This window comes from Lathyrus oleraceus, chromosome 1, assembly GCF_024323335.1.
Source record: "Lathyrus oleraceus cultivar Zhongwan6 chromosome 1, CAAS_Psat_ZW6_1.0, whole genome shotgun sequence".
Taxonomy (NCBI): domain Eukaryota; kingdom Viridiplantae; phylum Streptophyta; class Magnoliopsida; order Fabales; family Fabaceae; genus Lathyrus; species Lathyrus oleraceus.
Genome location: NC_066579.1, coordinates 12,786,576 through 12,810,650, shown reverse-complemented (window position 1 = coordinate 12,810,650; position 24,075 = coordinate 12,786,576). Strand labels below are relative to the sequence as shown.

General features: G+C 38.3%; 1 pseudogene; it reads right to left on the bottom strand.

Annotated features, from left to right (window-relative positions):
• Positions 1-2,254: 2,254 nt before the first annotated feature.
• LOC127087354 (triphosphate tunnel metalloenzyme 3-like) lies at positions 2,255-2,782 on the bottom strand (annotated as a pseudogene).
• Positions 2,783-24,075: the final 21,293 nt, after the last annotated feature.

The following is a 24,075-nucleotide window of genomic DNA, read 5'->3' as shown; positions in this document are numbered from 1 at the left end:
AATAGTAACAACGATATTATAATGAATAGAAAATTGACTAAACATAATTAAACACGACCAGTTGAATGCAAAGCAACAAGGATAAACTACTTCTAATGATAATTCATACAAAAAATCAATTGAAGCAATTTGTCGAACACCTAGTATGCAATCTATATTGTTTGGAATTTTATCTGGTATTGTTGATATTAAAACTCAATCACAGCCTAAGGAATTGTGATCAACTCAACAACACAAATTTCAAAATGTGATAAAAAAAACTATTATCCAAACAAATTGATTGAACGATCGGTGAAATCGACAATTTGCAAACCGAAAATAAAAGAGAGAGAGAGAGAGAGAGAGAGAGAGAGAGAGAGAGTAGATACATGATTTATTTAAGTAGTTCCTCAATCGACCTCGTTATGGGTACGTCTGTCCTCAATTCGAACTCGAATTCAGATAGTGTAATATATCTTACTTTGTAAATGTATGTATACAAGAGAGATGTAGCAATCCAACCTTACAAACCATAAGTTTTATGTTGATTATAACACCTTCTTTTCCCTTGATCAAAGCTTGATCAAGTAACCAACAATGCCGCTTCGATTCACCGTTTCATGTTACTTCTTTGCAAGAGATCCCTTGTTCTTTAAAACTTCCACTCGATTGAATCCGAAAAGTGCACTTGTTGAAACTCAAGATTTACCAATGCGATTCACCGCCCCACGCTACTCTTTTGCAAGAACCTCTCGTTCTTCAAAGACTTCACTCGATCGGATCTGGATTGCATAATCTTATCCAAAATCTTCAAACCCTAAACGATATTGAAGAAAAATCCCAACTCTGTTTTCTGATTTGAAACACTCAAAGTTCTCAACCCAGTTTACAATACAATCAACCTAAATTGGACGTTATCAACCCTAATATAGATGGCACCCAATAAAAAAATGATCATGTGTAGTTTGATTGTATGTATGCATAGAATGAGGTTGAAGATGATGAGAATGTTTTGAAATCCTGGTTTCGTATAAGATTTACTCTCTAGAAAACTTACTAGAAAATGATGCATGTATGAAGTTTATGCATGTTTGGAGGCAAAAAGAATGCAAAAGATTTGAAAGTATTATGAATTTTTGGAAAATTTCATTGCATAGGTCGGCCTATGAAAGCCATGTGTCGACTTGTTCGACGTATGTGCCGACTTGTATAGGTCATGCGTTGACCTGTAAAGGTCATGCGCCGACCTATATAGGCAGCACATTTAATAGAGCCTACATGCTTTAATAATGCATTAAACGAGTCGACCTATAAAGCGGATGTGTCGACACATAAAAATATGTCTTCTATGTGTCGACCTGAAATATGTATGTGGTGACCTATAGGTTGATTTTTCATAAAAAAATGTTTTTGATGCATTTTTTATGCATGAAACCTTTTCCAACTTGTTTCCAAATGTTTTTATGCTTCCTAATTCTAAGATTCACATCGAGAATCAGAGGATACATCCGATATACATTAACGCTGAAGTATCCTAGTTTTGACATCATGCAAAATACATCTAATGGAAAGTTGCACTCACATACACCTCACCTAATTAAAATCTGAGATCAAATGCTTTGAAATGCGACCTTTTAATTAAAAAAAAATCTCATCCCTTAGTTTTTAAGTATAATCGACATGAAATGTAGCTCAGGGTTTGAACTTCGATACTCGGCTCTTGAAATTTCATGTTTTATTTAGAACTAAAATGATGCCCTTATTTTGTTTAATTTTTTAATTACAATATAAAGACTATATTCCCTCGATTATTTGTAAAATCGAAAGGAAATGTAAATACTATATTTCCTGTAATTTCATGTTTTATTTACAACAAAAATGATGCCCTTATTATATTTTATTTTTTGGTTATTACTTATGCTCCCCCCACCATACGGGTCATTTTTGAAAAAAAAACTATAAAGTTTGATGAATTCCCCCAACATTTGAAAGTCTCTCATTTTTTACCTTCGTCAAGCCAACTCGTCAAAGAAGATGACGTGGCACTGTTTTATTATTATTATTTTATTTTATCTAATTTCCACATGTGTATTTCAATTTGTAAGATGACACAAATTCCCCCAAGTAAAAACCAAACCTTCAAATTTAAGAGATATGTCAGATTAATAACATATCTTAGGGTCAAAGGGATATGTAAGATCAATAAAATGATAATGGTCAATTGAAGTGAAAGATCGAACTCATATGAATAACAACATCTGTAAATCTTACAATCTTAATGCTTGAGAATGTGTTTAGCTTCTTCAGGATCAACACTCTCACACTCAATCTCATACAAAGTTCCAAAATCAAAACCAATCTCATCCACTTCCAATTTCAAACATTTCCAATCATAAACATTCATCATGTTCTGAAAACCTCCCAACCTTAAAAACCCATTTTCAACCACCACCCCAAATTCCTTCTTCACCCTTTTAAGAATCCTCGACTCCAAAAAACCCAACTTCCCTGGTTCATCAACACAATCACGACCAACCTTAGGATCCAAATCCTCTTAATCTTCTTTAATGTAACTCACACTATCAATAAGAACTACATTTGATTTGAGCCAAACAACAAACTGCTCGTCGTTAACGTAGAATCGGAGACGAAGAACAAAGCGACGAGAAGAGGGTTCATATGTAGCATAATCGAAGAAGAGATTATGTTGGCAATGGGTTATGACGTGGAAGGGAGAGATAAAGGTGGTGACGTGGTGATGAGATTCTGCTTTTGTGAGACGAAACTTCACTTTGAATTCCATTTTAGATGGGGGGTAGAGAGAAAGAGCGGATAGGGAAGATATTAGGATTATAGGCCGATGTGGTTCGCTTTAGAAGATGGATCTTCTATGCAATCAAATTGGCGGAGGAGAGTAACAGCACCAGTGGTGGTTGTGGTGGTGTTTGCAGTGGTGATACGATGGCAAGCTTCTTCGATTTCTTCCTTGTCTTCGATCTTCACTTTGATCTCACTTTGATTTTACTTGAGTTTAATTTTCAACATACCGTTTGGTTTTGTTTTTACTTGGGGGCAATTGTGTCATCTTATAGACTGAAATACACATGTGGAAATTAGACTAAATGAAAAAAAAAAGCTATAAAAAAGAATGCAACATCAGCTTTTTTGATGAATTGGTCTGACGAAGGTAAAAAATGAGAGAATCTTCAAATGTTGGGGGAATTCATCAAACTTTTTTACAAGTCTTTTTTTCTTTCGAAAATGGCCCATATGTGAGGGGGAGAATATGTACTAAACCTTTGTTTTTTAATTACAATATAAATACTTTATTCCCTCGGTTGTTTAACCAACCTAGATATAAACTTCAAACAATATTTTATCCTAACATTAAAATATTAACTCGCATTCACTTTTGCATTTCTCATAAACTTTTTGTGCCCAAGGGAACGAACGAAACACCATTATTTATCTTTTCCACCTAACAAATGAAGCACCATTCTTCATTTTCTCCACCTAACGAACGAAGTAATCAAAGTAGAAAGGAAGCTCGTACTTCAAACCAACACATTTATTTGACTCTCTCGTCACAATTATGGTATGTAAAACGTACACCATGAATGTACCAGTAATGTTGTTGTTGTTGTTGTCATTGTGTAGTTATTGTTTTTGTTTTTGTAGTTTTTGTAGTTTTTGTGTTGAGAATAAACGTATAATTGTTAGTTATTGTTTCTCCAAGATTTTGTACCAGTATTTGTGTTGTTGTTTTTGAAGTTATTGTAGTTGTTGTTTTGATATTGAATTTTCATTTTTGTTTGTTATGTACGACTTTTATTTTATTTACAAAAGTTGTATGTGATTATGGATCATAGTTGGTGTTGAAAAGTATATTTCGTGTCAGGTTTTTGTTATCGTATCCACAGAGATTGTAAGATATCACTGCCGTTCAATGGTTGAATTAATCTTAACTTAATGTAACACTAGGGTTTTGGTTTTAATCAAGTTATCTTGCATACAAAGTAATTAATTGCGGAAAAAGTTATGTTTTGATTAATATGAGAAATATTGTCAAAGTTAGGTTTCAATGACTACATTGCTTTGCATGTATTTGCTCGGTCAACAATCTTATAAACTCCTTTAGATGATAAATTATTTCACAAGGTCCTCTCAATGCGTTTCTCTCGAACACCCATTGTGAGTTTTGCCATTTTGATCCATTGTTTCTCTCGAACACAATCTATCAAAATGACAACTTTTTGGTTCAACCTTATGGTGAACAAAATCATTCGTTACTATCTCTAGCTAACAAACAAGTTTGGATGAAAACCTAGGTCAAGAATCGGTAAACATCTCTCGATCAAATACCAACACAAAGGGTTTTAAATAGAAACAAAGTTTTCATCATATATTTACCGTTAAAGAGTTTACATATGAGGATCCTTACATTTACACACAAAGCTAGCAATCACCTACATCTAACCTTGACAAATGGAAGACTTAGCTACTCATTTTCATGGTAGCTTGGTCGGCAAGTAAGGAAAGAGGGTTGATCAACATCCAAGTCGAATAATCGAGGTTGGATGGGAATCCACCTTCTTTTTGTGGAAGATGGTTGCTAGATGAAGAGAAATGAAATTAGGGCATAAAAGCTCCCACAAAACAATGCTGTAAAATATCTAGAAGAAAGTACAAAAAATGGAAAAGTTGGTAAAAATGAGGTATGGTGTCCAAAAGTGGCACCTGCTACTTATAGACAAGTGAAGAACTGTCATGTTCGCTAGGCGAGCAGAATGGCTCGCCTAGCGAAGGTCAAATATGAGCACAAAAGGCCCCTGCGCCCAGAGAAAACAGGGCGTTGGTGAACTGTCATGTTCGCCTAGCGAACATACCTTCGCCTAGCGAAGGAAACGCTTCAAGCTCGCCCCAGCGAGGTTGAGAAGTTTTGCTACTGGAATGCTCGCTGGGGACTCGCTAGAGCCTCGCCTAGCGAGTGAGTGTTGGCTGCACTTTTCACCAAAACAGAATGAATTCGCTGCAAACTTCGCCTTGAGCTCGCCTAGCGAATTAATTTGCTAATTTACTGGAGCTGTTCGCCAGGAGCTCGCCTAGCGAACCCATTCTTCGCCACAGCCTCGCCTAGCGAGCAGGCAAATGAAATGCTCCTTTTCTTTGGTTCCTTTGCCAATTCTCTTGTGTCTTTATTATCAATTAATTCATGCCTTTCCTGCACAATAACACACACATCAAAGGCACCAAGCTTGTTTATCAATGTAACGCATTCCATGTAAAACAAATGTGATTTTGACAATTTTAGCAAGGCAAAAGAGTGAAAGATGCCCACATATGATAGCTCAAATAAGCACTTTTGGGCATCTAACAACTCTCCCCAACTAGATTCTTGCTTGTCCTCAAGCAAAGTATGCCTCTTGAAAGACAAGAGGATTTGCATTAAGAAACGGTTTCTCCGAAGTTGGATAAACGGCTCAAACACAAGCGAAATTCGCATATACAAGTTCCCAACGGTTCGAATAAAATAATACCTAGGAACTCAAACTTAAATAGCAATGCAAAATATTTATCTATCTATAACAATACTATTCTGAATGAATCATCCTATCTCTCCTCTTCGAATAAGGAATGAAGATTTTGCGCGTTTGCAACCGCGGGACTAATCTCACTCTCTAACAAATAATGAAGAAATCAAACAGATTCATACAATGTCTAATCAATTAAAAATGCTACTGTGGAAGCAAAAAGATCACTAAGGGCTTTTCGGTTGAAGCTTGGTTAGGTTAACAAACAAGGGTCATTTCTAAGGCCATTGAAACGAAAGTGCCGATGCAAAAGAGACATTCACAGTATTATTCACACTACTCGGCTTTGTTTCCTTTGTTTCTTATTTGTAACCTTCACAACACATATTCCACAACTCCACTTTTATTTTTCACTATTTTTTTTCCAAGCAAGCATTTTTTTTCATTCTTTCTATTTTTGTTCTTTTCTTTCACATCAAATATACAAAACAGATGTTTATTTTCTACATTTTCTATACATATATTTTTCTATGCTTGCTCGGTTTTTCTTTTCTTTTTCAAGAGTTGTGGTACTTACCAATTCTTTTTCGTTCTCCCCAACTTATTTCTTCCACACCCTAAGTGAATGCTCTTAACTTTTTACGGCAAAAGAACAATAATCAAGATTTTCCGGGTTGTGTAAAAAAAAGATTTTTGAGATCTCGCTTTATTACAAGCCGAGATTCAACTGTTCAGGCTCAAAGGGGTTAACAAATACTCTCTCTGCTCACAGGTAAGTTGTTTTTGGATGTAGTTGTGCTCGAAAGAAAACAAGTGCCTTGATCATTTCTAATTGCTTCCACAATTTCACAATAGTAAAAGACAAAGCATGAATCACATGAATCAACAAAACTTATTAGAATCCAGCATTTAAGTGAACAATGGAGGTTTCCTCACAATTTGTGGTTTTAAGTTCTAGATGAAACATTCATTCTATTATGTTGCACAAAGACAATATTCAATTTACCAAAAAGAGTAAAGTTCCTAATGCATTCTAAAATTCTAGCCGACGGTAACCATGTACCTTAGCTTCATTCACTTGTTATTCTTATCATTGCCATCCAAGCTCGGATGCACCTTCATTGGGTACTTCTTGAGGAGCAACCAATCTAGAAGGGTTTGCCACTCATTCAACCAAAAATTTATTAAACACACAAATTTAAAAACATAATTAAATAACATTAACTGAAAATAAAAATTTGTTCGTGGGGGACAAAACACCCCAATAGTACAACCCATGGTCAAAATACAAAATTCGAAAATACAAATGGAAATGACATAATAAAAACTGAAATACAAATACAAAAACTTAACCCACAAAGGGCTCAGGACTCCTCCTCGCTACCGGCCTCAGAACCGGTAGCCTCATCATCAACATCATCATCATCATTCTCAGCTTCAGCGTCCACCCCCTCACCATAGACTGGCCTGTCCACAGGCCAATTAGCGTTAAGCATAAACTGCTCACGCGCTAACAATGCTCGAGCACCGGAGGGGTCATTACCTTGCAGCTCCAACCTCTGCATACTGTTGTGCATATCAATCATAGCTCGTTGGGATGCTGCCATCCACTCAAAACTGTAGTCACAAACAGCCCTCAGGTACGGATCAAGTCCGGGAGAAGAAGCACTAGGACCATCAGCAGCCCGAGTACTTCCTGAGGCTGCACTGCCACCAGTAGTCTTAGCTCTACAATACTTAGCCACATACCTATCATCTATAGGTGCCGGGATTCGAACCTGCCCACGAGACGGAAGTCTCACCCTAGCCTGAACACATAAGCTCATAATCAAACACGGGAAGGCCAAGGGACAATTAACACGTGCCCCTGACTTAAGCCCGCTCTCAACCACGGTCTTCAGCTCATTGGCAATTATCCTCGCGACATCTATCTCGACATTTGTGAGGATGGAATGAACTAAATGTGCCACTGGGATCGGCACAGTAGAGGTGTGTGATTTGGGTTGGATGTTGGTCAAAACCAAGAGTAGGATCAGCTGAGCCATGGGAGTCATGTCCTCCCGATGATATCTCACAGGAACCCCAGATGGGTTCGGCTCAACCGATTTCCCAGGTAAAAGCAGGTCGGCGGTAATGGCAGCGACATCTCGATGAAGTCTGAGGTCGGTGTGGTACTGGTCTCTCTGATCAGCTCCCAGCTGGAGCGGTTCCCCTAGGATTCGGTTGATCGCATCCCGGTCAAAAGGAATTTCACGCCCGGCAACTCTAGAAACCCAAGTGAAGGGCTCGTCGTCGTCGGGCAGTGCGTTAGCATAAAACTCCCGCACTGTAGCAATGTCGTAATGCTCCAAGGGACTTATCAACCTATCCCACTTTTTGGCGTCTATCAACCCGGCGAAAGTTCTGTAAGTGCCTTGTGGGTTGATCAGAAAACGCTTCTCAGGGAGTATTTTTCTCTTTTCCAAAGCTATGTACCGTGCCGCTTGTTTCGGGCCTACAAACTTGTCTTGGTCGAATTGAATCGGCACGGTTCTGGAAGTAGTTGCAGCTCCCTTCCTTTTCTTACCAGCTCCAGATCTAGACTCCATCTGCAAAAGATACAAAGAAACAACACATACCAACACACAGATTAGCCATTAAAACATAAATCAAAATACTGTCATGTTCGCTGCTGCTTCGCCTAGCGAAGTTGCAGCGAACGTTCGCCCCAGGTCGCCTAGCGAGCTGCTAGCGAACCTTACGGGTTTTGGGATTTTCTGCATTTTCAAAGATGTTTCCTCCAAAACCCGTACTCTAATGGTTCCCACACAGAACCTAATGATTTCTAATGACAATGAATCGTTCTATGCTATTGGGGATTGGCTAATTGCATGCAAAACCTAAAATAGATGAAATCCCCAATTTGAAAACCTAAATGTACAAACATTGCAAACTCCCAAAATAATACATGCAACCTCAAGGTTCCCATACCACACTTATCCTATTTACCATTCACATTTGGAAATTAAGAGTGCAATCAAAAAGAAACATGTAATAGGGCAAACCTTAGGTATACGGATTTGGAAAAGAGAAGTGGGGAGAGTTTGCAATCTACCGACAGAAGCACGTGTCGGTGATAAAGATGCAAAGGAGGGAGTTTGAGAAGCCACGCACAAAATCCTCAGCAGAGCCGTTCAGACAAATTTTTGAAGGTAAGGGCAAAATGGCCCTGCTGAGATTTAAATAGCAAACAGTACTGCAGCGCTCGCTGCTGCCTCGCCTAGCGAGCAGCTAGCGAGCATGCTCGCTTCTGCCTCGCCTAGCGAGATGCAAGCGAGCATGACAGCAAGTGCATTGGCAAATGCTGCACTTGCAAGTCATCCAGCATGGGTTCAGCACAGTGTACTCACTACAACAGAAAACATAAAACAGGAAATACTTACAATGTTGGGGTGCCTCCCAACTAGCGCTTGTTTAACGTCGGCTAAGCTCGACGGTGCGATGCTCACAGAGGAGCATCGAGCGGCTGAGCACAACTCTCGCGATCCACATGACCGCCGAGATACACTTTCAATCGTTGGCCATTCACGGTCCAACTATCTTTCTCGTCCATGTCTTCAATGATAATGGCCCCGTACTCTTTTACTTCTTTCACTCGAAATGGCCCGGACCATTTTGATTTCAACTTCCCGGGAAACAACTTCAACCGGGAGTTGAACAATAGGACCAATTGTCCGGGCACAAATTCTTTGGTACGGATCTTCTTGTCATGATACTTCTTTGCTTTTTCCTTGTACAACCAACTTGAGTGGTATGCGGCATTGCGCATCTCCTCCAACTCAAGTAGTTGTACTTTCCTTTTGTTACCGGCCAACTCATGTTCAAAATTTAAAAATTTTAGGGCCCACAAGGCCTTGTGCTCCAATTCAACCGGCAAATGGCAAGTTTTACCAAATACCAATTGAAACGGAGTTAGGCCAATTGGAGCTTTAAAGGCCGTACGGTAGGCCCATAATGCTTCGTCCAATTTTTGGGACCACTCTTTTTTAGAATTAGACACGGTTTTTTCTAGGATTCTCTTAATCTCTCGATTAGAGACCTCCGCTTGCCCGTTAGCCTGAGGGTGGTAAGGAGTTGTCACCCTATGCGATACACCATAATGTTTTAGAATTGTTTCCAAAGGTGCATTGCAAAAGTGTGACCCTCCGTCACTTATCAACACTCGGGGGGTTCCAAAACGGGAAAAGATGTTTTTCTTTAAAAATTTTATCACCGTTTTGGCATCCGCCCGAGGTGAGGCAATCGCCTCAACCCACTTAGAGACATAATCAACAGCTACAAGCATGTACTCATTCCCGTAAGAGGGTGGGAAAGGTCCAACAAAATCTATGCCCCAACAATCGAACACTTCCACTTCTTGGATATTTTGGAGAGGCATCTCATCTCTCTTACCTATCCCACCACTTCTTTGGCAACTGTCACAACTTTGCGCATGGGTATGTGCGTCTTTGAAAATAGTTGGCCAATAAAATCCCGATTGAAGAATTTTAGTGGCCGTTCTAACCCCATTATAATGTCCGCCATAAGGCGAGTTGTGACAATGCCAAAGGATGCTCTGGGCTTCATCACCAGTTACGCATCTCCTTAACAGGTTATCGCTACCCAACTTAAACAAGTATGGGTCATCCCAAACATAATACTTCGCATCCGAAAGGAACTTCCTCTTTTGGTTCGAAGTTAGGTCGGCCGGCACAAAACCACTAGCCTTGTGGTTTGCAAAGTCTGCAAACCACGGCCTAACTTGAACCTTAAACAATTTTTCATCAGGAAATTCTTCCCGGATTTCCTTTTCAGATGCGGTAACCTCGACATTCACCAAGCGGGATAAATGATCCGCTACCAAGTTTTCCGACCCCTTCTTGTCTTTGATTTCGACATCGAATTCTTGTAACAAGAGGATCCAACGGATGAGCCTTTGCTTCGAATCCGGCTTGGTTAGCAGATATTTAATCGCCGCGTGGTCGGTGTAGACAACGACTTTCGACCCTATAAGATAGGACCTAAACTTTTCTAGCGCATACACTATTGCGAGTAGTTCTTTTTCCGTTGTGGCATAATTTATTTGAGCCTCGTTAAGAACCTTACTCGCATAATGTATAGCATGAAAAGTTTTGTCCTTTCTTTGGCCAAGTACCGCTCCAACGGCATAGTCGCTCGCGTCACACATTAGTTCAAAATTTTCATTCCAATCGGGAGCGACTATTATTGGAGCGGTAACCAATTTTTCTTTTAAAACCTCGAAAGCTTGCAAACAATCTTCGGTGAAGAGAAATACCTGATCTTTGGCGAGCAAATTGCTCAAAGGCTTTGCCACCTTTGAGAAGTCCTTGATGAAGCGCCGGTAGAACCCCGCGTGCCCCAAAAAACTACGGATGCCCTTCACATTCACCGGAGGGGGTAATTTTTCAATTACATCAACCTTAGCTCTATCCACTTCAAGCCCCCTTTTTGAGACTTTGTGGCCTAGCACGATCCCCTCGGTCACCATGAAGTGACACTTTTCCCAATTTAGCACCAAATTAGTCTTCACACACCTTTCCAACACCGTCTTCAAATTTGCCAAGCATAGACTAAACGTCCCACCAAACACCGAGAAGTCATCCATGAAGACTTCCATTGTTTTCTCTATCAGATCGGCAAAAATAGCTTGGACACATCGTTGGAATGTCGCCGGCGCATTGCAAAGCCCAAAAGGCATTTTTCTGTATGCGAACACTCCAAACGAACACGTGAAAGCCGTCTTCTCATGATCAACCGGGTCAACCGCAATTTGGTTGTACCCGGAGTAGCCGTCTAAAAAACAGTAGTATTGTTGGCCCGATAGTCTTTCAAGCATTTGATCCATAAATGAGAGTGGAAAATGGTCCTTACGAGTCGCGGTATTCAACCGTCTATAATCTATACACATTCTCCACCCCGTTGCAACTTTAGTCGGGATCAATTCGTCTTTGTCATTACGGATTACGGTCATTCCACCCTTCTTCGGAACCACGTGCACGGGACTAACCCACGGACTATCCGAGATCGGGTAAATCATTCCCGCATCCAAAAGCTTCACAACTTCTTTTCTTACAACCTCTTTCATCGTAGGATTTAAGCGGCGTTGTGGTTGAGCCACCGGCTTGAAATCCTCCTCCATCAAAATCTTGTGCATACAATAGGATGGACTAATTCCTTTTAGATCGGAAAGAGTCCAACCCATAGCTTCTTGATTGGTTTTTAGCACAATGATTAGACGGGCTTCTTCTTCTTTTGTCAAAAGGTTGCTTATGATGACCGGCTTTGCCTCGGTCTCATCTAGAAACACATATTTCAAAGTCGAAGGTAACTCTTTTAATTCAATTGGCACTTTCTCGTCAATTACCTCCTTCTTCAAATTTTCTTCCTCTACTTCCCACGGTTGTAGGTCTTCCAAGCTATCAAGTTCCTTTAAGCATTCCTCAAGAGCTAGCTCCTCCTCAACAGTGAAAACCTCCAATGAGTCGTCGAGAGCTAACTCCATAGGAGATATCTCGTGGATATGCTTTGAAACTTCCATAATAGCGTCTTCGATCACATCGATGCGAAAACTATCATTTCTGTCCTTGGAATGCTTCATCGCCTCGAATAGATCAAATGTGACCTCCTCATTTTGAACACGCACCTTCATTAAACCGTCATCAACATCAATCATCATTCTTGCGGTCTTCATGAATGGTCGTCCCAATATGAGCGGAGCATCATCATCTTCCTCCATATCAATTACAATAAAATCCACCGGGAAAAAGAATTTGTCGACCTTCACCAACACATCTTGGGCTACGCCATGAGGATGGGTCGTCGACTTATCCGCCAATTGTAATGTCATTCGGATGGACTTAATCTCGATGTTGCCAAGCCTCTTGATAATTGACAAAGGTATAAGATTTATGCTCGACCCCAAGTCAATAAGTCCCTTCCCGACATAAACGTCACCAATCTTAACCGGCAATGTAACTCTTCCCGGATCAACCTCTTTCTTAGGAAGCGTCCTTTGAATGATGGCACTACAGATCGCATCAAGGACGATGGTCTCCGGTTCCGTATACCTCCGCTTTTTGGTCAGTATGTCCTTCATGAATTTGGCATACTTTGGCATTTGTTCCAAAGCATCAGCAAACGGAATGTTAATTTGTAATTGCTTAAAAATATCCATGAACCGGGCGTAATGCCGTTCATTTTCCCTTTTGGAAGGAGCATGAGGGTAAGGAAGATTTTGGACCGGAGTAGCGCTCACTACCTCCTTTCCCTTTGCAATTCTAGCACTTTTCCATCTAGGCTTCTTCACTACCTCCCTTATTACCTCATCACTTTTATTTTCCTCAATCTCCACACCTTTTTCTTTTTCAACTTCACCATTATTTTTATTCTTTTCAACTACTTCCTCATCACTCCACACTCCTACTTCACCATCAACATTTTCTTCCACTATTTCCTCCTCAATCTCCTTCTCTTTCTCTCTTTGTTCACTCTCAACTCTTTTTTCATTTTCACTACCCAACTCCCTCCCACTTCTCGTCATAATCGCCTTACAATGCTCCTTAGGATTTGTTTGCGTATTAGCCGAGAAAGAAGGACCGGTTTGTTGTTCAGCTAGTTGCTTGGCAAGTTGCCCAACTTGAGTTTCAAGATTTTTTATGGCCGCGTCATTACTCTTTTGATTGGCCATTGACATTTGCATGAATTGCGTCAATGTCTCTTCCAATTTAGAATTGACTACCGGCGGTGGTTGAGATTGATACGGATTTTGGGGAGGGTTTTGACGGCTAGAAGAACCACCTCCATAACCTTGGTTATGATAATAGTTGCTTCTAGGTTGGAACCCTTGGTTCCCTTGGAATTGTTGTTGTTGTTGTTGTTGAGGGTGCGGTTGATAAGGTTGTTGTTGTCTTGGTTGATAGTCCCGTTGATTGGCCATGTAATTTACTTCGTCAAAACCGGGAGGTGGACAAAATCCGGTGTCATGTTCACCTTTACAAAGTTCACAACAAGCTATTTGTTTAGCTTTTGACGGTTCTCTTAACTCTTTTATTTGTTGCGTTAAGAGTTCCACTTGTTGTGAGATGAGCTTGTTTTGGGCAAGTATGGCATCATTCGTCCCTAACTCAAGCACTCCCGCCTTCTTCAAAGAATTTCCACGACTTTGACTTTGAAGATCATTCAAAGCCATACGGTTGATAATGTTTGTGGCTTCTTCGGCACTTTTTGACATCAACGAGCCACCCGAGGTGGCATCCAACAACGTCTTACAGTTTGGTTGAAGTCCATTTCTGAAGATATGGATTTGAGTTAATTCATCAAATCCATGCCCTTTGCATTTCCTAAGCATGGACTTGAATCTCTCCCACGCTTCATTTAAAGATTCACTGGTTCCTTGAGAAAACACCGAGATGGCCGTCTTTGATTCCATGAATCGGTTATGAGAGAAAAATCTTTCAATGAATTTCTCTTCTAACACATTCCAGTCGGTCATTACGGCAGGTGTTTGATCAAGATACCAATCCTTTGCTTTACCGAGCAAAGTGTGGGGAAACAATCGTCTGAACAACGGAAGCTCCTGAGCCTGATCCACTCCGGCAGCCAATGCTATCTCATAAATTTTGTGAGAAAAGCAAATGGGTCTTCATGGTCCATTCCGGTGAATGGACTCCCATATAATAAATTCAGAGTTCCCGTCTTCATCTCAGCTTGCCTTCCTGTGTGGTTGGCAAACTGAGCGGTGTTCCTTGGACTGTTGATACATGGAGTAGAAATAGGTGGTGGTGGTTGTGGCTCCATGTTTGGTATGAATGGGTGGTGATTTGTGGTCGAAGAACTTTCTCCTTGCTCTTGGCGTTGCCTAGCCTGTTGCCTCCTACGTCTCGTTTTGCTATTGAGCCTCCTTGCGGTTCTCTCGATCTCAGGATCAAAAAGAAGTTCGTCCACAGGGATTTGCCCTCGCATAAAACGTAAGCTGCACACTAAACCAAACAAATTACAAGCACAAGTCAAAAATTCACAAGCTAAAACTTAAACAACCATTGCGATGCTCGCAATATCAATTTACAATCCCCGGCAACGGCGCCATTTTGTTGAAAAGTATATTTCGTGTCAGGTTTTTGTTATCGTATCCACAGAGATTGTAAGATATCACTGCCGTTCAATGGTTGAATTAATCTTAACTTAATGTAACACTAGGGTTTTGGTTTTAATCAAGTTATCTTGCATACAAAGTAATTAATTGCGGAAAAAGTTATGTTTTGATTAATATGAGAAATATTGTCAAAGTTAGGTTTCAATGACTACATTGCTTTGCATGTATTTGCTCGGTCAACAATCTTATAAACTCCTTTAGATGATAAATTATTTCACAAGGTCCTCTCAATGTGTTTCTCTCGAACACCCATTGTGAGTTTTGCCATTTTGATCCATTGTTTCTCTCGAACACAATCTATCAAAATGACAACTTTTTGGTTCAACCTTATGGTGAACAAAATCATTCGTTACTATCTCTAGCTAACAAACAAGTTTGGATGAAAACCTAGGTCAAGAATCGGTAAACATCTCTCGATCAAATACCAACACAAAGGGTTTTAAATAGAAACAAAGTTTTCATCATATATTTACCGTTAAAGAGTTTACATATGAGGATCCTTACATTTACACACAAAGCTAGCAATCACCTACATCTAACCTTGACAAATGGAAGACTTAGCTACTCATTTTCATGGTAGCTTGGTCGGCAAGTAAGGAAAGAGGGTTGATCAACATCCAAGTCGAATAATCGAGGTTGGATGGGAATCCACCTTCTTTTTGTGGAAGATGGTTGCTAGATGAAGAGAAATGAAATTAGGGCATAAAAGCTCCCACAAAACAATGCTGTAAAATATCTAGAAGAAAGTACAAAAAATGGAAAAGTTGGTAAAAATGAGGTATGGTGCCCAAAAGTGGCACCTGCTACTTATAGACAAGTGCAGAACTGTCATGTTCGCTAGGCGAGCAGAATGGCTCGCCTAGCGAAGGTCAAATATGAGCACAAAAGGCCCCTGCGCCCAGAGAAAACAGGGCGTTGGTGAACTGTCATGTTCGCCTAGCGAACATACCTTCGCCTAGCGAAGGAAACGCTTCAAGCTCGCCCCAGCGAGGTTGAGAAGTTTTGCTACTGGAATGCTCGTTGGGGACTCGCTAGAGCCTCGCCTAGCGAGTGAGTGTTAGCTGCACTTTTCACCAAAACAGAATGAATTCGCTGCAAACTTCGCCTTGAGCTCGCCTAGCGAATTAATTTGCTAATTTACTGGAGCTGTTCGCCAGGAGCTCGCCTAGCGAACCCATTCTTCGCCACAGCCTCGCCTAGCGAGCAGGCAGATGAAATGCTCCTTTTCTTTGGTTCCTTTGCCAATTCTCTTGTGTCTTTATTATCAATTAATTCATGCCTTTCCTGCACAATAACACACACATCAAAGGCACCAAGCTTGTTTATCAATGTAACGCATTCCATGTAAAACAAATGTGATTTTGACAATTTTAGCAAGGCAAAAGAGTGAAAGATGCCCACATATGATAGCTCAAATAAGCACTTTTGGGCATCTAACAGTTGGCTAAAAGCCAATAGATTAAGTAAAGAGTATGAGAAAGGAGTTATTCAATTTCTTGAATTTATAGGAAAAAAAACCATTATAACAACAATGAGAGTTTTTATTGTCCTTGTAAAATATGCCAAAATACTCAAAAATATCCAAAGAAAGATATATTCAATCATTTAGGTTGTGTTAGAATTGTTCAAAATTATACGAAATGAGTATGGCATGATAAAGTGACAAAAAAATACATGCGTTATTAGATGAATATATGAATGATAATATATAAGATATGATCAACGATATTGTAGTAGATTCTTTTAAGAAAGCCCATGTGGATGATACTTTACAAAGTGACATGAAAAAGTCGTTATTTGAGGGATGCAAATTTTGTACAAGATTTTCAGTTGTGTTAAGACCATCTAATCTTAAGGAAAAAGGTAGGTGGACAGATATAACTTTCACTTAATTGCTTGAACTGTTGCAAGAAATGCTTCTAGAAGGTAACACATTTCCAAACTGTATTTATGAGGCCAAGAAAATATTGTGTGCAATGGATTTAGACTATGTCAAAATACATGTATGTTAAAAAGTGTAAGAGTAACTATAACCAGATTATGCTTATTCTTCTATTCTATATACAGTAAAGTCATTGATCTTGGAAATTGAGATGAGTTGGAACACGAGGCTGCAATTATCTTGTGTCAAATTAAGATGTATTTCCCTCCATCATTGTTTGATATTATGGTTCACTTAATTGTTCATCTAGTAAGGGTGATTATATTTAGTAGTATAGTTTATTTAAGGTGGATGTATCTGAATGAGAAGAGCGATCCAAAATGCAACGAAATTTAAAATTGTCTCCTTTAGTGATCCTTTCGAATGGGCATGATCAGTGATAGAATCGTTACCTCTTGTGGCGATTGAAACCTTTGATGTAGATCTACGAAGCGATTACGAATGTTGAATGGTGACAACGCCTCTACTCAGTCCACACAAACAAATTCCTTCAATCTCAGTGCTAGCTTCTACAAATGAAGGCTTTGAGTGAGAGGGAGAGAGAGAGAGAGAGAGAGAGAAACGAAATTACAACTGCACAAATGCTTCTACACAAGGGTTCTATTTATAGAACCACTTGTGTGGGTTGCAAGCTAAAAAGCCCACTTAAGTGTATGTGGTCCATGTCTTATAATATGTCAAAATCACTTAGGCGTGTGATACCTTACCATATTTCATATTCTACTTAAGTATATCGTACCTTACGATGTTCTACAATTCACTTAAGTGCATCGTACCTTACGGTGTTCCTTAGTTACTCTATCTCTCATTAATCCGTCCTTTTGTGTGTGACCCTGTAGGTTTTCGTGGCATTAGCAATTATATTAAATCATGTATTTAACATAATAAACAGTGAGCGGTATCTAGCAACACATCACTGCTACCTAAGACACGAAAATGTCATGTGATCTGACAAATCCTTTTGTGATAATACTTATGTGTATAATTACCCTTTTTCCCTTATGTCTATATTGAACACAAGGCATAGACCGTGTCATCCTTGTCCAGTTCAATATTAGGCCCATAGACATTTATCCTGTTACGCAGGATGGGAAAATTCCATCTAGGTCACTCATGTCCCTCAGCATGCTTCGTGGAGTGCCCATCAACTGTCTTTATGGTCATCCAGTTACGGACAATGTTTGATCAGCAATAAGGCACTCTACTCTACATCTAGGGTCCATAGTGGTTTTAGGTCGGAGGGTGGTATACACCATTATCACCATGAGAATAACTTATGACACTTTGCATAACATTCTATATAGTATTCTCATAGCGGGTCAATCCAGTATAAATATTACTCTTAATATTCATACCTATGTTTAAGACTTGATAACTCCTTATCCATGATCCATGAGATGTGATCATCAGTCTATATACATAATAGTCTTAATGCTTTAATGTTATCTCACTTTACAATAAAGCTCGACTACGGATACTTTAAGAATATTGTTCTTATGTTTAATGTGATCTCATGATTAAGTCACACTTGATACATTAAACGGACTAGCTATTCTAGGGACTTTATTAAACAAACATAATAAAGAAAAAGCCTTTTATTATTAATAAATAATTCGATACAAGTACCAAAAGTATTGGCCTCTAGGGCTTACACCAACAATCTCCCACTAGCACTAGAGCCAATCAGGCATACCCCTAATGCCCATAGATCTAGTATGGCCATCATGCTTCTGTTGCGCAAGAGGCTTTGTTAGTGGGTCAGCAATATTATCAAGTGTAGGTACTCTGCATATTTTCACATCTCCTCTATCTATTATCTCTCGAATGAGGTGATAACTCCTAAGTATATGTTTTGATCGTTGGTGGGATTTAGGCTCCTTAGCTTGTGCGATAGCACCATTGTTATCACAATAGAGACCAATGGGATCCATAATGCTAGGAACTATGTCAAGTTCACTAATGAACTTTTTGATCCAAATAGCTTCCTTTGATGCACTTGAGGCAGTAATATACTCGACCTCAGTTGTAGAATCAGTAATTGTATATTGCTTTGAACTTTTCCAGCTCACAGCGCCACCGTTTAAGCAAAACACATAACCAGATTGCGATCTAAAGTCATCCTTATCTGTCTGGAAGCTAGCATCGGTGTATCATATTATAAAAAGCTCTTCCTAACCTCCATATATCAAGAATGAGTCCTTAGTCCTTCTCAAATACTTAAGTATATTCTTGACAGCTACCCAATGAGCATCATCGGGATCAAATTGGTACCTACTCGTTACACTTAAAGCATAGGAGACATCTGGTCGAGTACATAATATGGCATACATGATAGATCCTATTGCAGATGCATATGGAATCTTATTCATGCGATCCCTTTCTTCCTTAGTTGACGGGGATTGTGTTTTTGATATACACAGGCCATGTTGCATAGGTATGAATCCTTTCTTGGAATCATGCATATTAAAGCGTCTCAGCACTTTGTCTATGTATGTACTCTGACTTAGGCCAAGCAGTTTTTGTGATCTATCTCTATAGATCCTGATTCCTAATATATAGGCTGCTTCACCCAGGTCCTTCATAGAAAAGCATTTCCCCAACCAAGACTTTACTTGTTTTAGGGTAGGGACATCGTTTCTAATGAGTAATATGGCATCTACATATAATACCAGGAAGACGATCATGCTCCCACTAACCTTCTTGTAGACACAAGGCTCATCTTCATTCTTGATGAATCTGTATTGTTTTACTATTTCATCAAAACGAAGATTCCAGCTTCTGGAAGCTTGCTTCAATCCATAGATTGACCTTTGCAACTTACATATCTTTTGGGCTTCTTCTGGTATGTCAAATCCTTCAGGCTGTGTCATGTACACATCCTCAAGAAGATTCCCATTAAGGAAAGCAGTTTTGACATCCGTCCGCCATATTTCATAATCATGATATACAGCGATATCAAGTAAAATCCGAACAGATTTAAGCATTACAACTGGTGAAAAGGTTTCATCATAGTCAACCCCATGAATTTGTTTATATCCTTTTGTAACCAGTCTTGCATTATAGGTATGCTCTTTATTTGATTACTAACATCATTTACTAACATTTTACTTATATTAACTTTTACTTCCACGTCATTTACCTTATGCTCTTTTATTTTTATGTCATTTACTTTATGTTTAGTATTCCATGTCATATTATTTGTGATTAAGTCATTTGTTCTTTGTCCATTTTGGACTTTAATTTTATATCATTGTAAAGAAGACATTAATAAAGAAAAAAACCTACAAAAGAAGACATTAGTAAAGAAGACTAAAATATGCATCACTCATTTAAACCTTTTTTGTGCCCTTTGTGCACTTTTCCTTTTAAAACTTTTCTCAAAAGTATTAGACATAAGTCATTTCCATGGTTGAGATATAATTTTCCTATGTCCATAGTATTGATGATAATTGTTTTCCATCTAAGAGAGTTAGTGGCATACTTGTCGATCCTTATCCAAATTGGAGCCCTTCTCATGACGATACAAAGTTCTCATACTTGTGGGTGACTAGTTGATTATTCTCCTTAAAATGATAAAATATATTTTCCATAAAAATGAATTAAAACAAACTCCTTTTTTACTTTTACCATGAACTACGAGGTTTTGATCATCCACTACACTTTGTTGGTATGTAGGCATGAGACTCCAAAAGATCTTGGCAAACACAAAAATCATAAAAAATATTTCTTTTTCCATCTCTCTGATCTTTTGCAAACAATACCTTTTTCAAACCAAAATGTACATATTTTTAAAGAGGTTCCCATGGAGTATCATGGATGTTTAGGGTGCTAATACATTTCCTTTACATAACTAACCCCTGAACCCTTGTTCTCTTTTTATTAGTTTTATTTTTAAAACTTCTTTGGGGTTTTTTTCTTAATTTTTTCCTTTTCCTTTGGAAACAATAAAAGCATGGCGACGACTCTTATTTTATAAGTTAAGTTAATCGATAGCTTAATCTCAAAAAATTTACCGCTACACACCCGATATTTTACTAGCACGCCTCATGAAAATACAATAATATCCCCAAAATTCAGAGATGCATTTTCTAGATGCACCCCAAACACATACAACCAAAATTTATTTTAAATCAACTTCTTTATAATATCTTTAACTGATCTCGAAATCGCCGTATCCAGCTCAGTCGAAACTTTTGTTTCTAAATGGAAAAAAGTATTCCATGTAGCCCTTACATATGCACTCATCTTCAGCTTAAAGTTCCTAAACTCAATCTTCCTTTCATTTTCAATTCACGGTGAATAATACTCGAGCTTCACAATTTTTCGATTGTCTCCGCAAGTTAGGAGATTCTGTAATATGTATTTCATATCTACAAAAATGTTGTAATCATTGAACTTAAATTTAATTGAGGACTTCACGCCATTGAAGTAGACATATGTGACATGCAAATTTATGTTCATTCTAGTGTAATGTGTTTTGTATGAAACATGATACAATAGCCCATACTTATAGTAGTTGCAGACAAATATGGACATCTGAAATCCTATTTGGTACTAGGGGATGTTTCAGAGATATATCTTGACTAACACCATGTTATCTAAATCCGGAGATATATTTATGGAAAATCTCTGACATAATGAAACTTTATTCCTGACAGAAATTAAACATGTATTAAATGTATATATGAAACAGAAATAAAACATACACACACACACACACGCATACAGATACAAGATTACATACAACATATTGTTGAATAAAAACTAAAATGAACCAAAATATTTTTCGTCGGCTAAATCTATATCTATGGGTGGTATATTCTTTGACTTTTTTTATTTGATTCTCTTTCAATCTCACCTAATTTGGAGAACTCTTGCATCCTTTCCACAAATTTGACAGACCAAGTCTAAACTTTTATTATTGAATGAGTTGTCCACTCTAGTGATGTAAGTGGTATAGGGCATCCCAATTTCAAATAAATTTGAAAAAAGTGTCGCGTTTTTGAAAGTTAGTTAATACACATAATACGATCATTTGTATTTTGAGGTTGGGCGGTGCATACTGGAAAAAATGTTTCCGAGAAACTGTATCTTGTAAGATCAATACACACTCTATCGTACGCACTTGCTATGAGATGACCCATTTCAGGGAAGTGGATCCATTTATCCTCCATTCCTAATCAAGTAATGTGAGGAACAAGACAATCATAAATTGCATCAAAATTTTATTTTTTTTCTATATAGTCGTATGCATGAATTTTTATGGCCCCTCAACTCTTGGACAAGTTGATGGTAGAAAAGTGTATGATTCTCTTCTCCTTTACTGAGTAATGCAAAAATAACCCTAAAACCACAATTATCGTCACCCTTAGCATTGACGATCCGTTCAATGTATTTGTGAATAAAAACGGATATCTCGTCAATGAATGGAAAATATTGGTGGAGGCGGTGAAAGAGGTGGTTTGCTAATGCAAGCTTCTTTGAAAACACTTTTTGATATTTTGGAGTTGGTGAATGCGGAAAAAAATTGTCAACATGCTTAAAATATGAAGGAGACCACATCATTGAATTGTCACTTGGTGTATGTTTGACCTTCTTTGGAACACATTTTGTTTTTACCAGTTGAGAGGGTGGTTTCAAGTTAGTGGTTTCTAGATAAGAAATATTCCTCAATTGCTCTTTGATGTAGAGTTTCACATTGTCATTTGCTTTCAAAAATATCTCTTGTATCACTTCCCATTCGGTCAAGATTGAGATATTCAATTTACCATCTTTCATGAAACCATCATCATAAAACACGAGCCTTTTCCAATGAGTGCAAACTTCATCCATTTGTATCAGGCTATCAACTTTTACCTTGTTAGATATAAGACAAGCACATGGGAGACAATAAGTTCTCACAGTTGTGTAACCACACTTTGAGCTATCATAACCTACATTATTAGATCGTTTGGATTCGTGAAAAGTATAATTCAGACATGCTCGAGATATGTTGTCGATCAACTTAGAATAAAGATTGTTATCTTTTGAATCTATATTCCAGCACTATGATGCTATAACCAAATGATGTTTGTATCTCATTATGATGATTTTGGATCATTTAGTTCACATAGTCTGAATCTCTACAAAGATCACCCTCGCTACTTCCCAACTCAGTTTGTTATTGTATTTCCAAGGTGTCTAACCTGATTGGTCCAAGCACAGACAATCGTCTCATTCACCTGGTCCACAGTTGTAGTTTTAACATTATTCAACAAATATGGATATCTCTCGCACACTTTCCTGAAATGTATAATAACATTGACATATAACTCTTTTATAGAAGAATTTATTATAACATTCCATGCATCCATTATTTTTTCCACTATCACATCCGCCTTGACCATTTTTCAATCTTCAACATTTATCTATTTCGTTCCTACCGCAGGTTTAACCCGACTTCTCACATTCTTTGTTATGTAATTCCTACAAAGTAATGCATATGAAGTAGGAATTTCTTTTTCAACTAAATTCATCAAAGTGGTATCGTGGTTGGTAACAATTACTTTCGACATGTCTTATAGGTTCTTCAATATTGTCTGACACACCTCTAATAGCCAAGTAACATTTTCCTCTTTTTCTCTTTCTAGAAATGCAAACCCAGCAAAATAACTCTTCTAAATAGAGGTTACACCAACAATTTCCAATAGTGGAAGTTTGTACTTGTTGGTCTTATACATTGAATCAATTATGAGCATAGTAGGAAACATGTTGAACAACTTGATGGAATCAGGATGAGTTCAAAATATATCTCTAATGGTTACTCTATCCCCGTACGTTCGGTACCTAGATACATAAATGTTATCATCCAACAATTTCAATATTTTTTGTATTTCAGTTTTATCCCCCTTAGTGCCTTGTTATTTTGGTACCAAATATTATACACTTGCCTGATATTTGCGATATTTCTAGGTGTTTTACGTTTCAAAGTTGCAAGTATATTTTTCAGTTACACTAAATTCACTATCATATTTGAAATGCATTCCTTCTCTTCCAGCATGAGGTGGCGTGCAATTGGATAACCAACTAAATTTTCACACAAGTCATGGTTATGTATAACATATATCACATTAATCTCTATATTTTATTTGCCAACATATAACCACACAACTCAAAAGGACACTCACATTTTCTTGAATTAATGTCATCTCGTTTGAAATTTTGGAGAGGAGGTATATATTTACCACTTCTTTCACATGTCATTGTCATGAATGCACATCGTCTATCTAAGCCATTATCGGACCTTCCGATTAGAACACCAAACCTTAGTTTGGATGCCCGCATACGAATCCATTGAAGCATGTGATCACGAAATTTAAACTCTTGTTCATTTTTTAATTGGTTGCCAACATCCACCTCCTTCATAACAACATGTTTGGCATCCAGAGACACAA